The sequence below is a fragment of the Columba livia genome, chromosome 2, assembly GCF_036013475.1.
Source record: "Columba livia isolate bColLiv1 breed racing homer chromosome 2, bColLiv1.pat.W.v2, whole genome shotgun sequence".
NCBI classification, from domain to species: Eukaryota; Metazoa; Chordata; class Aves; order Columbiformes; family Columbidae; genus Columba; species Columba livia.
In genome coordinates, this window is record NC_088603.1 from 33,840,969 (window position 1) to 33,854,069 (window position 13,101).

At 37.0% G+C, this 13,101-nt stretch overlaps 1 long non-coding RNA gene across 3 annotated transcripts in view; it reads right to left on the reverse strand.

The window, feature by feature from the left end:
- Positions 1-4,486: 4,486 nt before the first annotated feature.
- LOC110365061 (uncharacterized) overlaps positions 4,487-13,101 on the reverse strand; it is a 96,583-nt gene continuing 87,968 nt past the window's right edge. For all 3 annotated transcript variants that reach the window (XR_010470076.1, XR_010470074.1, XR_010470075.1), the window contains 2 exons: positions 9,820-9,921; positions 4,487-9,651 (listed from right to left, as the gene is read on the reverse strand). This is a non-coding gene — a long non-coding RNA (uncharacterized LOC110365061). The remainder of the gene's footprint in view (positions 9,652-9,819; positions 9,922-13,101) is intronic.

Consider the following 13,101-nt stretch of genomic DNA (forward strand, 5'->3'; position numbering starts at 1 on the left):
CATTGCTGCTGAGGAGGAAAAGCGAGCAAATGAATGTGAAACAAATAGTTATCTCCATGGTGTTAACAGTACGAAAGTATCTCTAATGAAAAGTTAGTTAAGTGTATTCTTAGATACTACTGAAGTTTGTGAGGTGGAAATGTACACATAACAGGCATCTATATGTTTATGAGGTTTGTTTGAAAAAGAACCAAAATGGATTTCCTCAATTATATGCAAACCTCTTACGCAATCACCTGCAAAAGTAATGGCACCTGCCATATAGGAGTGCACAGCATGATGGTTTTTTAAAGGTGTTTGCTTAAGGCTTTGGAAGCTCACCAACTCATTGTGCCATTTCATTTGCCTTAATTTCAAGCAGAGGGCACTGCAGCAAAAAGAAGTATTTCTAGGTGATTTTTCTTTTCCTTAACAGTTGGTGTCAGATCATAGTGCTTCCATATTTAAGGTTCTGGAATGAGCTACACAAAATAAGAATAGAGAGACTTCATGCTTAATCAGGTTTTAGGTTAACCTAATAGGCTGTAACTCACATAATTTTAATGAATGAGAGGTGCTTTTCTCTAAATGCACCAAGGGACCTGCCAATTACACACATTACATATATACACACAGCCTTCCAAAAGAAAAAGTATGTATGATGCATGCAGAAATAAAATTAATATGGAAACTTAGACTCCAGCAATGTAAGCTTTGTATTCCAGCACATTAACTGTAGCTTTACTTAAAGCTTCTGTGCAAACTAATATTTATTCTTGCCTCTAAAAGATAAACAAAATCTGTTTGCCAGGTCTAGAACATTAGATCGTGCCACTGCAGCTTGTATGTGAAGTTTTAACAAAAATCTTTTTATAGCTCCAAATCTCAGGAACTGTATTTCCAAAAGTCCTGTTGCACACTTATTTGATTATTCTATTGTCTTTTAACTGTTTTCTCTACCCCAGGAGTATGAAGTGTGCTGGTTTAAGCTGAATTGCCAAGTATCTGTTATTTTCCTCCATATGATCAGCACTGCTGGGCTTTAGCATTACCGTGCTTTGTCAATGTTAATGTAATGGCAAATGATGAAGATGCCCTTTGGCAGGAAACATTGCTAGCCTTTAATAATAAACAATTTCTGCACCTCAAATTGCTGCTATACATGAGCAAGTTTAGTCAACCCCTGAAGAGAACCTGTACCTTCTCATTACAGGGCAGCAGCAGTGAGAAAGCAATTCACCAAGCCGTAGGGTTGGCAATCACCCATATTTTCTGCTATGAGTAAATAACTCCAATTGATTTAATCATAAAAGAATAACAGGAAAACTACATTGATTTCCAAATCCCTAATGTGAACATCAGAATATATTGACAAAGTTGTGTGTAAAAAGGTTGTATCCATTTGTATGAACTGAAGAAATATCAATATTTGATCATTATTCTAACAAAAAAAATATGACAATTTGCAGTCATCTCAAATGGACTGAAGTAGCATTATGCGGTGCTATGGTTCAGTCTACAGGAGTGAAAGTGATAATACTCCACAGTATTCATAGGTTAAGAAGAAAAAAATCCATGTTTTCAGGAAAATACACCTTCTATTAATTGTAATATGCTACTTACATAATCCTGTAGCACTGGTAAATAGTATAGCATTGTTTTTATTAAAGAAATCAACTAGCCATAAACGACTGACTTAGTCCTGCAGCTGTACTCACCACAGCAAGCAGTCAGTGCTAGCCCAACCAAACTGCATCAAACCAGTAAAATAAGAATATAGCTGCTTTTAAAATAATCTAATTTTAAAAAAGCAGCTAATATTTTGCCAATGGAGATGTAAAAACAATTATATTTTGCCTCATATAATAGTCTAAACTGATCTGATACTCAAGATCAAAATCTGCTTGAAAGTGTGAAGAAACCAGTATCATGTCTACAAGACTAACCAGTCTAGATGACAAATTTCGGGAGTGGGTTGACAATGCAGCTGACCTAAAATTAAAGCCCCTTGGAGGAGGCTTGTGAAACAGAAAAGAAACAAATAAGAAAAAAAGTCACTTGAGCTATTTGGCATAGAAAACCAGAAACAGGACAGGTAAGATTTTTGAGAAATTAAGACTGCAAAGTTACCTGAATTGGCTGAATATGTATTCAGGTCCAAACATCTGGAAAATTCCAAGCTCAGTTAGAAGTCAGATTTGAAGCCCTTGAAGTCACTGGAAATATTCTCATTGATTTCACTGGCTTTGAATTCAAACTTGGAAAAAAGTTTTGCTCAACAAGAAAGTATTACAACATTAAATAGGAAATGCAGGATCCAACATATTTGGTACCTTTAGCTGGAGCATTAGAAGTATCTGTCATACACTGTGCCACTCTGATGAGATACATGATTTTTCACAAAAAGATTTGCAAAATATCTGGGCTTTATAAACAAGCATAATTGATGGCCATAGGTCTGTTCATGAATAGGGGAAGATTTTTTAATCATAGCTCTAAGTGAACAAAAGGAGCATTGCATCAGTCAGCAATATTCAAACTGCAATTGTGTTTGTGACGGTAGTGTAGCATTCTGTGCTGCCATTCTGTACTAGAGCTGGGTGTGTGTGAGATGGACTATAAGATCAATGGATTATACCTTAATTGTGAGCAAGGCATTCATTTTTTTCCAATTCTTTATAGAAAGATTTTGTGATCCTGATCTGCAATGTTATGAAGAAGGTTTTGGCCAAAAAACACATTGTCTTTAATGTTGCAAATGGACACCTCAAGAGCTGTAAAACCAAGAAATCTTGGTTATTCAGTATAGATGAGAAAAATCTCTAGTTTCGGTGCTGCTTAATATTCTATATGTAGATAGCCTAGAACAATATATAATTATTATATTAATTTTGATGACAAAATAATAACTTAAAAGACACACTAGATATGCTAACCTGTCATTGTTAGATGTAGGAACTGAATAGAGTATATAATTGATGGGAGGTGCGTATTGAAAATTAATTTATAGTAACCTTAATAATTATTTTACTACGTCTATGCTGATCTCAGCAAGCCAAAATCTTCATTGTTTTAGGTGGTTACTTGAGGGGAACCATTTTTGACAAATCCAATTTTGGGCCTTCATCCCTGACATTTGTTTGAGTTTGGAGCAGGGCGCTATGACAGGCAAGTCATGACAGTTCTCCACTGGTCATTTGTGAGCTGACAATTTTCTGTCTCTCTTACTTTCTATCTAACTTCAAACATAGCTTAGTTTATGATGGGTTAAGATCATCAACTGGATATGGAAAAAAAAGGATTATGTAATTTAATCAATAAGACTAGTATAAATTTTAGTTCTCATTTAAATATCTCACTTAAATAACAGAATAAACCCAGATTTCTGAAAAATATAGAAAGGCGACAGCTTTTCAACCTTCAATAGTGAAACCCAAAATTGGATTGTTGAGTTATTTTCTGAGTTTTCTAGAGGGAATGAGCTGGCAGAGATGGAGAATCTAGAATGAAAAAAACCTGCTGAGCCACTTATTTCTTGTTGTGAAAGCAGAGTTCTCTGTAAGTGTAGCAAAGTGCTTTGTCCAGCTAGGAACCATACTGAGATGAGGTGCAAAGATTGCAGAGAAAAGTGGTACAGTTGACAGCACTGTAGAGCTGTCGTGTTTTCTGGGAACCACAGGTAGTTGCAGCACAACCCTACCAAGAGTCTGCAGCTGAACTGTGTGGTGATGGCTGTGTAAGGCATCTATATGCTCTGTGATATTAAGCTGTCTCTGGTAGAAATAATGATTACAATTATTTACTCTCCATATTTCCTAGTGGATTTCTGCTTGGAAATACAGTAGCTCCTACATGTACATGGAAACCACTGCAGAAATGAATATCAATCCAGCTGAAATCACAGTCAGGGTGATTCTGGAGAAAGTCATTGGAGATATTTTTCACAGTCATTTCACAGTCATTAGGAGCATGGAAACAATTAATGGATGTTTCCGTCATCAGTGCCATGGTGTGAAAGAGAATCCCATTTCAGTTGGCCAGCGACACAAAACATGAAGCCACAGTGCTGATTACTTATCTACTGGAGGGGCAAACACTGTCCACTGAAGCACCAATCTTTTTTGAAAGTCCGTTGCAAAAAAAATGAGAATAATTAAAAATCTATCTTGTGTCATCTCTGACTACCACTAGCACTGAATTAAAATTATACGCTTCTTCAGTGAAAATAAAAACTTCAGAAAGTGTTTATTATGAACACACATTGTCACTGGTTCAGTATATGAACATATACCAACTTCTTCTTTCTTGTTTCAATATTGAATATTGGGAAACTGGTGCTCCAGAGTCCTTTAAGATTTATATTAAAAAAATGCTTGGAATTGAAGTCTGATTGATTGGTTGCCAGACACAAATTCAAATTTTTGAAAAACAAACCTACTTACTTACATTTAAGTGTCACAAAGCTATTATATATTTAGTTAAATAAAAGCAATAAAGAATCCTAGAAGACTGTAATACTAATTTCCATGTTTGTTGCACCATTTTAGCACTGTCATAAACCTGTAATAGCTTTAACAGAAATACAATCTGCAGCAGCATATTTTATTTCCAACGTTAAAATAGAAAAGGCAAAACAGGCAGAGCAGGATAAGTCTTCAATTTTTTTTTTTTTCATTAGATATTCTGAAATATCAGATCATTAATGTATTTCACGTCTCCTTTTTTATTGAAACTATTCTGGCAGCTGGGACACCTCACATTTATTTCTTGGGCTCCAGCTGTGGGAGCTAGAGCAGAAGACTGCCAACAGGACTCATTGCTGTGTCTCTGAGCCAGTCTTTCCCACATCCTGATGTTTGGCTTTTTCTAAATGACAATTTGCTTTTTAATTAACAGGAAAAAAAAAAAAAACAACAAACAAACAAACAAACAAAACCAAGAAGGAGGCTGTCTGTTCTAGAACAAGGAGCGCCTGTTTGTCAGCATCCCAGAACAGCTGTTGCAGAGTGGAGAAGAAAGAATTTAATACTGAATCGAATTTGGTTTCAGATATTGATCTCTCAGTGGGTCCCTCTAGGTGACAGCTGACCATGGCAGAGCCTATGGAGTGGCCTGAGGGAGCTGCCTGCCTTTGTGTTTGGGCTTTTGGCAGCAAATCTCTCAGGGACATGGACACTGTGAGTTCTCCAGCCATCTGCTGCGCTTCAGGGTAGGACACATCGCTTCTGCTGGTGGTAGTTTCATGGTGAAATGGCCACAGCAGGAGCTGTGTTAGCCTGCTCTACAGCAACTGCTTGCAATCCAGTTTATCAGTGGCAGAGCATCTTAGAAAACTGTCTGGAGGCAGAATTTTCAGGCAGTTACACTGACATACACTAGACAGTTTCTTACCCAGCAGCATGACAGCAATGGGGTAAGCACAGGAACCACGATAGGCAGAAGGAGCATGAAACAACATGGTTAAACTGCTTTTCCCATCAGCTGATCCCACAAATATTATAGGGATGTGCCAATAGCAGAAATCTTCCCAGGGCCTTCTTTATCATGCAAAGGCCTTCTACTGTGCCAGTCAAAATACTGTGATTTACACCCAGTTCAGAATTTCAGTACTCTGTACTCTATCAGTGAACAGTTCACTCTAGGAATGGCACCTTCTCTTCACAACTTTTCCACTAAAAGATTTAAGCTTTTAGCATGGCTCAAGCTCATTTCTGGAATGAGTTATTTATGTGGAACGAAACACCAGCTCACCTGAAAAAATACCCCATGTTTAAATGAAATTTGAATGTGACTCACTATGCACAAATTTGAAACAGTTAAACTGACTAGTAGTTGTCCTCAGCAATTATTCCTCAGTGCAGTCTTGTGCTTCTCTTACCTCTATGAGAACATTATTTTGCCTGGAAAACTGGAGTGTAATTTTCACCAAATCTGTTTAACAACTACTATAGTTACCACACATGTGATGAACATGCAACGTGCCTCCCAGGAACATGTTAGCTGTGAGGCAGTACATTGCCAGCACACTGCAACAACACACTTGCTAAGGATGCAGTAGTTCAGATGGAAAAGGATTAATCATCACTGGTACTCTGCTACGTAGGGTTTGTCTTGGTGCTACCTAACTGTCTTACCTCTTCACATCCCACTCTGTCAGAGCTGTGTCAGTGGAGATGGAGAGTAATGTAAATGTGACCTCCAGGTTTATAATTTCAAATACAGTGGCACACTTAAGTTTATATAGTCCTGCAGTACCAAAGCACTTATATTGTCATAAAGACATTTAGTCTTGAATAAATATTCCCATAAATCAAACAAGCTAAACCAGTACAAAATATCGTGATGCAAGCATAACTGTGTCTATACTACCAGTTTTGATATGACACTTCCAAACAAATTATTTATGCTGGCAGGAGATCTGTGCATCCCCAGGTCTTATTTTTATTGAATACATGATTTGAAGGTCAGGGTATTCTTTGAAGAACTGCAATGCACTGAAAAAAACAATGTCAAGCTCAAAAGAGGAGAGGGGAGGCAAATAAACATAAAATGCATGTGTGGCTTCCGTTAAGTGGTAACAGTCTGTAGAAGCAATATTTAGCGGACTTGTTATTAGCTGGTAGGCTATTGAATAGCATCTCCTTACACAAGCTATTTCAATGACACTTAAACTAAGTGTAAACCAAAAAAAAAAAGGGGAAAATCCTTCAATTTACAAAGCTTCTACTGGCAGATTTTCACTACTAATAATCATAAGTGACTACAGATAATCTTCCTTTGGGAAAAGCGCGAGTCTGAATAAATGTGAATTGAAAACGTTTACCTTCACTTTGCTTCTATCCTACATTCAGTTCTCTGTTATACACAATCTAACATATGTTCTTGCCTAGCAGAGTAATCTGTTCTTAATTCATATCAAGTAAAGGCTCTTTAAATTTAAGAGGCGAGTGACTGGATCCTGTTTTGTTTATCTGATTGAGCTGCTTTTCTTCCTACATGCTGTCTTCCCAAATTGTAAAATTCATTCACAGCAGGAAACACAGGGGCCTTACCTGCCTTTAATTTATGCAGCATTTTAAATCATACCATCATTGCAGGTGTGGCCAGGCTTCATTCACAGCAGGGAACACAGTGGCCTTACCTGTCTTTAATTTATGCAGCATTTTAAATCGTATCATCATTGCAGGTCTGGCCAGGTTTTTGTTGAGGCTTCTTTAAAAAAAAAATAAAAAATCTGATCTACCTGCTTGAATCTGTCAAGAGCCCATTTGTATGCATGCAGCTAATGTGCTAGAAATAAAAGCCGCAACCTGTCAAATAAACTCCTGCACCTGTATGAAGCGGTTAAATTGTTCCATCTACCATTATTCTTGGAGATCAAAGGGCCCTCACTGTGAGGGGCTCTGAAGAAATAAAGAAAATGATAGACCTACTTGTCCTTGAGCTAAAAAAGAAGGGGTGGGGGAAAGAAAGAAAAGTAGACTAGTTCAACTACCTGAAGGAGCTTTTGTTTGGCATGGACACAACATGAACGCATTCTTTCACATTAAGACCCAAGAGGAAGAAATTCATTCACCCTTATTATAGTGACGTAGCTGTGGCATTGATGTGTTTTTAACCTTGAATAATTGTTGTCTCTAAAGCTCCAAACAAGTTTTATCCTGTCCACAGGTCAGTTTTGTTACAAAGGCCAATTAGTGGTGCTACCTTAGCCTGCAGCAAAAAGCCAAGTAATGGTGGGGCATGCCCCATCCAGAGGTGATGAATAGCCTGTAGAGCTATAATTTGAGAAGGGGGGAGGGGGGCTTTGAAGCATTTACCTTACATGGAACTCCATTGTCACTGCAGGCTGTTTGATCTTTAAATAATTTACTTAATGATCTCACCATGGGAGCAATTGGCAGAGCAAGATTAGGTTGTAAGGGCCTAATGGACATGGGAAAACTTAAAATTACTAGAAGAGAGGTATGTACAGAACTGATTTTTTTTTTCTGTTTAGATTCATGATTTAGATGGGGGGAAGCTATAAATTGTAGTATTTGCTTGACGTGTTCTGGCAGAGGAAACAAGAATAAATTCTGTGTTTGGTGAATGTTTCAGGGAATTTTAATCCTTACTCTTTTAATCTTTGTGATTTTGTTTTGCTTAAAAAAAAAAAGGAGACCCATGTAAATTATTGTTTTATAATAGAGTAATAGGTCAGCAATAAAAACCTTTGGCCACTGTGAATAGGCTGTTGTTAAAAGGTCATGGTTAGCATAATATTTCATTTTTCATAAATAAAGGGTTGAAAAGTCTGGGGCTGAAGCTTGTGAATGGAAAAAGTGTAGCATGACCCCTTTTTACTCAGTAAATATTATAAAATATGAATTATTAGCTCACTTTGTAATTTCACAAGAAACTGTACACCATTTTGTGGATGCAGAATTTAGGATATTCTGCAGTATCCTGAAGATAGAACATTAGTCACCAAGGCACCCTTTAATTACTTGCTAATAACAATTGTTGCATTCCTGTGGTATTACACTCATTTGCATAGGGAATACTAAAAAGACAAAAGAAGAGTTAATTAGACCCATGGAAGAATTGTTGACATTTTACTATAGATCACTATATAATCATTTCATATCTGCCTTTGTAGATGGATAACTTTATATAAAACCAAAAACATTACAAAGAGTTTGAGATGTACCTACCTATCACATGCAGTTTCTAAACCTCTTCATTTTAGATAATTAAGGGCATTTAGAATGTCTATATAATACAAGTAAAATGTCTATGTAAATGCAAATATAAAGTGCAACAGTCTTATCTGCTTTTAAGCTTTTAATAGCTTTTTAAAAAATTCTGAGAAGATGAGCACTTTCTGGCCCTCAGTCAGGAAGCAAATGACACAGTGTCTCATAAGTTTGGATTCTTATGTGAATTTAGAACATTATATTTACTATCAAAACTGATCCAACCTCTTTTGAGACATTTCGAAACTTCGTTTCTTCAAGGTTCCTGTACTTTTGGTTGTTCTTTCTCTTTTTTTTCAGTCCTCTCTTTCCCCTTCCAGACCTTACGCTGAAAGCAGAAAAAGGGGTAAGGCTCAATAAACTGCAGTGGATTACACTGAAAGAAAGGTAACTTGTGAGGGGGGCTGAAAACAGAAAAAAAAAGTACCACCTCTGCAGTTTTTAAAAAAATATTTCAAAGAAACTACGTTTTGTGCAGCAAGCTCTACAAAAAGAGAGTTCAATTGGGTCAGAGCAGGAGTGGTTTTAGCAGATCTAAAGCTGTTGCATGATGCAACTCGCTGGCATGTGACTCCACTGCAGATCTAAGCTGTACCCTTATCAATGTTTAACTGAAATAGAGATCTTCATGGTAGTAACTCTGGAAGCTTGCTATTGAAAAAAATGTTAAAACCACAAGGTGTAAAATACCAAAGACAAGTCTGATAGTCCCTATCCCTCTGCTTCTACTGTGAAAGCTTTGACTTTACAGACTTCTTGTTTGACTTGTTGCTTGATCCTTCATTTTTATTGAATTTTAGACGAAAAGCAGTCTGACAAAGAGGTTGGCAGAGTTGAGACCTCAACAACTGTGAAAGTATATGAGATGGAACAGGTCCTGGATCAGGTCTGTCAGCATAGTCCTGCCTCAAAACTGGGCACTTTTCAGGTGGTTCTGGAGGAAAAGAAAGAAACATTGTAATCAGTGCCAAAGCCCAGTGAGAGAAGTAATGTTTGTTACTTTTACAAGCAAGATTGCGGCATTGACGGAAATGTATTTTAGGCTGTTGATTTCAGTTACTGACGTTGGAAAAGACAAGATGCTAAGGTATAATAAATTTACCTTTTTTCAGTTGCAGACTCAGCTGATAGTCTAAACATGCCCATTTTATGATCCACTCTTCTGTTCCATTCATTACATATTTGATCTAAGATACAGTCCGAGCTAGAGGTGAAAGAACAAAGCTAGAATTAACAGTTACTTTGAAGTAATTTTTCATGGATTAGTACTAACTAGTTGCTCCAAAACTGGAACTATGAGTTTAGCAAGTATGAATGTGTAATTTTTAAATTCACATATGTATTTCGAAAGCATTTGAATTATATATGGTGTTAAGTCAAATTTCTTAAGCTGCTTTGATAAAACAAGATTATTATTGCCTCAGTGATCCCCATCTCATTCTCCAAAGTATGCAACCAAAATTTTCCCTATTGAAAGAGTTAGACACATGTTAAATGCTTACGAAGCTTTTTGAGCAGTAATGGATAGGTGTCCTGAGTTGAAATAAATACTTTCAATGCAGAAAAAAGGATCTGTAACTTTAATAAAAGGAATGATCCAAGAAACAATATTCCTGCCTCATATGATGTCATGAGAATCGCTGGAATTTATATTGGATGGAAGCAGACAAAAATTTCACAGTTTAGTGCTGCTGTGTCATGAACATAAAGTCATGGATACAAATCCAATATGTTCTTTCATTGTCAGAAGAAAGGGAATAAAAGAGAGCAAACGGGATGGAGTGCCGAAAGCATATCAAAACATGGAGAGAGCAGGAGTGAAGGAAGCAGAGGGGGATGCTGCCCAGCTGCTGCATTTTTGAGAGGGAGGAGGCTGTGGACTGCAGCACAAATGCTATACTCCATCCCCAGCACTGGCACAGTTCACCTGCAGATATGTATCTTGCAAACAGCTGAAGCAAAAGAAGTCTGCTCTGTACAGAATCCTTATTTGTTGCTGGACTAATGAAAAATAACAAAGGTGCCTGGGAAGAATAGATACCTTCCAGCAGAGCACACCAGGTAAAGGTTCACACATTTTCTTAGCTTTGGGGAAAAGCCCAAAAGCATGGTACATCAGAAAACATGCATCAAAACCTGCTGCACTGGGTACATGGCTTATTTCTAGTGGTGAAGTCTACCCTCAAATCCTCCCCCTCCCTGGTAAATGCAGAAAAGGCTGGTAGGCATGTCTCAAACAGTGTCTCAGATATCCCTCTTCCATGTTAGTCTGGGCACTTTTCTGTTTGGTCATTTGCAGGCAGTGTAAATGAAGGGATTTAGAGGACTGTCCTGTTTCAGTGCAGGAGCTGGTGTCCGTAAGAGCAGAAGTACTGCAGCAATAGCAGATTTTGAGCAAGGATACAAGCGACAAGCATGCATATTTCAATTTCTCTTTCTTTCTTTCCATCCCCATTTTGTGACATCTGGTCCAGACATAATGACGACATTACTCTGTATCCATCCTGAACATAAACTCAGGATACAAATCTGTGAAAGTTAGGTATATAAGTTTAAGTTACTTTATATTTTTAATGAGGAAAAAAGATGAAAAGGATCAGAATCAAAAAGATGCTTTTGGAGAACGTGCTTTTTAACCTGTCCATTCACTGACATTCCAATAGTTTCCAATGAATATGGGCAATCAGGAAATGACTCTTGTTTTTCTCATCCAAGGAAAAATATTGGATATTGGTACATGATACAGATATAGATACAGATATAGATATAGATATAGATATAGATATAGATTAGATATAGATAGATAGACAGATACACACACCCCCAACTCTAATGTACAAATAAAAGGCTGAAAGATTACAATATAAGGGAATTCTGGATAAACACAAACATTTATCAATACAAGACTGGAATACAAATTCTGACATGCATGAATTGATAAACCTGAAGCAAGTAGTAGTTTTGTAAACTTATATGTATCTGCTGAGTTTTGTATGGAGCTGGGTGACACTTTATTCAGTTTGGCTAATGAGATGTTTGCATTTGTGCAAAAGATGTATTCATGGTAAAACGCCTCTTCAAATAGTTGTGTGCGTTTAGTAATAATGAGAGGCATCACCAGACAGCCTTCATGACTGATGTCCTCTGGATTTTGAAAGAAGGCAGTCTGGTAAGCTTAACAAACACTAACAAACCCTGACAGCATACCTGGGGTGGAAGATTTCCTCCAGGGGTAAAAAGGGAAGATCAGACTCAATAGATCAGCCACCATTTGGCCTCTTCACTGAATCTGCCAATTAGTGCAGAGCATTATGGCATGTTTGTGTTGTGGCAGCTAGAGAAACATATCTGCCAAACTCATTCTATACAGAACCCCAAACATCCATTAGATGCAAGATGCTTTTCATCCTGATGAGTTGGCTTCAGTTCAAACTAATGGCCAACTGATGAGAAAGTTCATTAACTCTGAAGCATTCAGTCCCTCAGGAGGTGTAAACTAAAAAGTGGGGTCCTACAGATATATACAACATAACAAAAATGATGTTAAAATATTGAAATTATAAAGCCAAACACTTTAATTATAGGGAATGGGAGAATTAAATTTACTCCTCAAATTTTCATGTTGTCTCCTTTTGCACATGCACTATAATGCAGTCTTTAATTGCAGTCTGTGATTTCTGGTTTTTCTCATGTGTATTGGAAGGCCACAAATCCTCAGAACCAGCCTCTTTCATTGAATATAAGTGAATGAGATATAGCTCTGTCTTATTAAAAATCTGTGTTCTTCCATAGATGGATACCTAGTTTATGATATCAGTGAAAAAGACACTGTATGAAAGCTGAAGATATAGAGATATGCAGACAGCCCTGTGACTTCCCTTAAAATGAAAGCTATTTACTGCAGACATGCCCAAATAGAAAAAGAAAGCCTATGAATATAAGATTTTTTTTCTCCTTCCCTTCACATCTTCTAACTGTTTATTACCAGATACTGAGGAACACTTCTTTAAGTCCACCTGCTTTCCAATTGTGTTTCTCCGGTGCTGTATCCCATGTTATGTTATGTTATGTTATGTTATGTTATGTTATGTTATGTTATGTTATGTTATGTTATTTTCAGACACATGAAAGCTTTGTGTGTAAGCTTTAAGAGATGTTTGTAGAGTTTATCAAATAAAACTGAAGATTATTACAAGTCAAAGATCGATGACCTTTTCTGTTGTTAAGGTCTAGTAAACATGGTAAGAATTTTGTGAAGTGTGACATAATGGATGTTGTTAAATTCAGGCTTATTTATATTTGCCAATTGACTACCAGGGAGTTAGTCATTTCTGGGTTTGATTTCTCACAAATAATTGATTTATACTTTAAAAAACCTATTTCT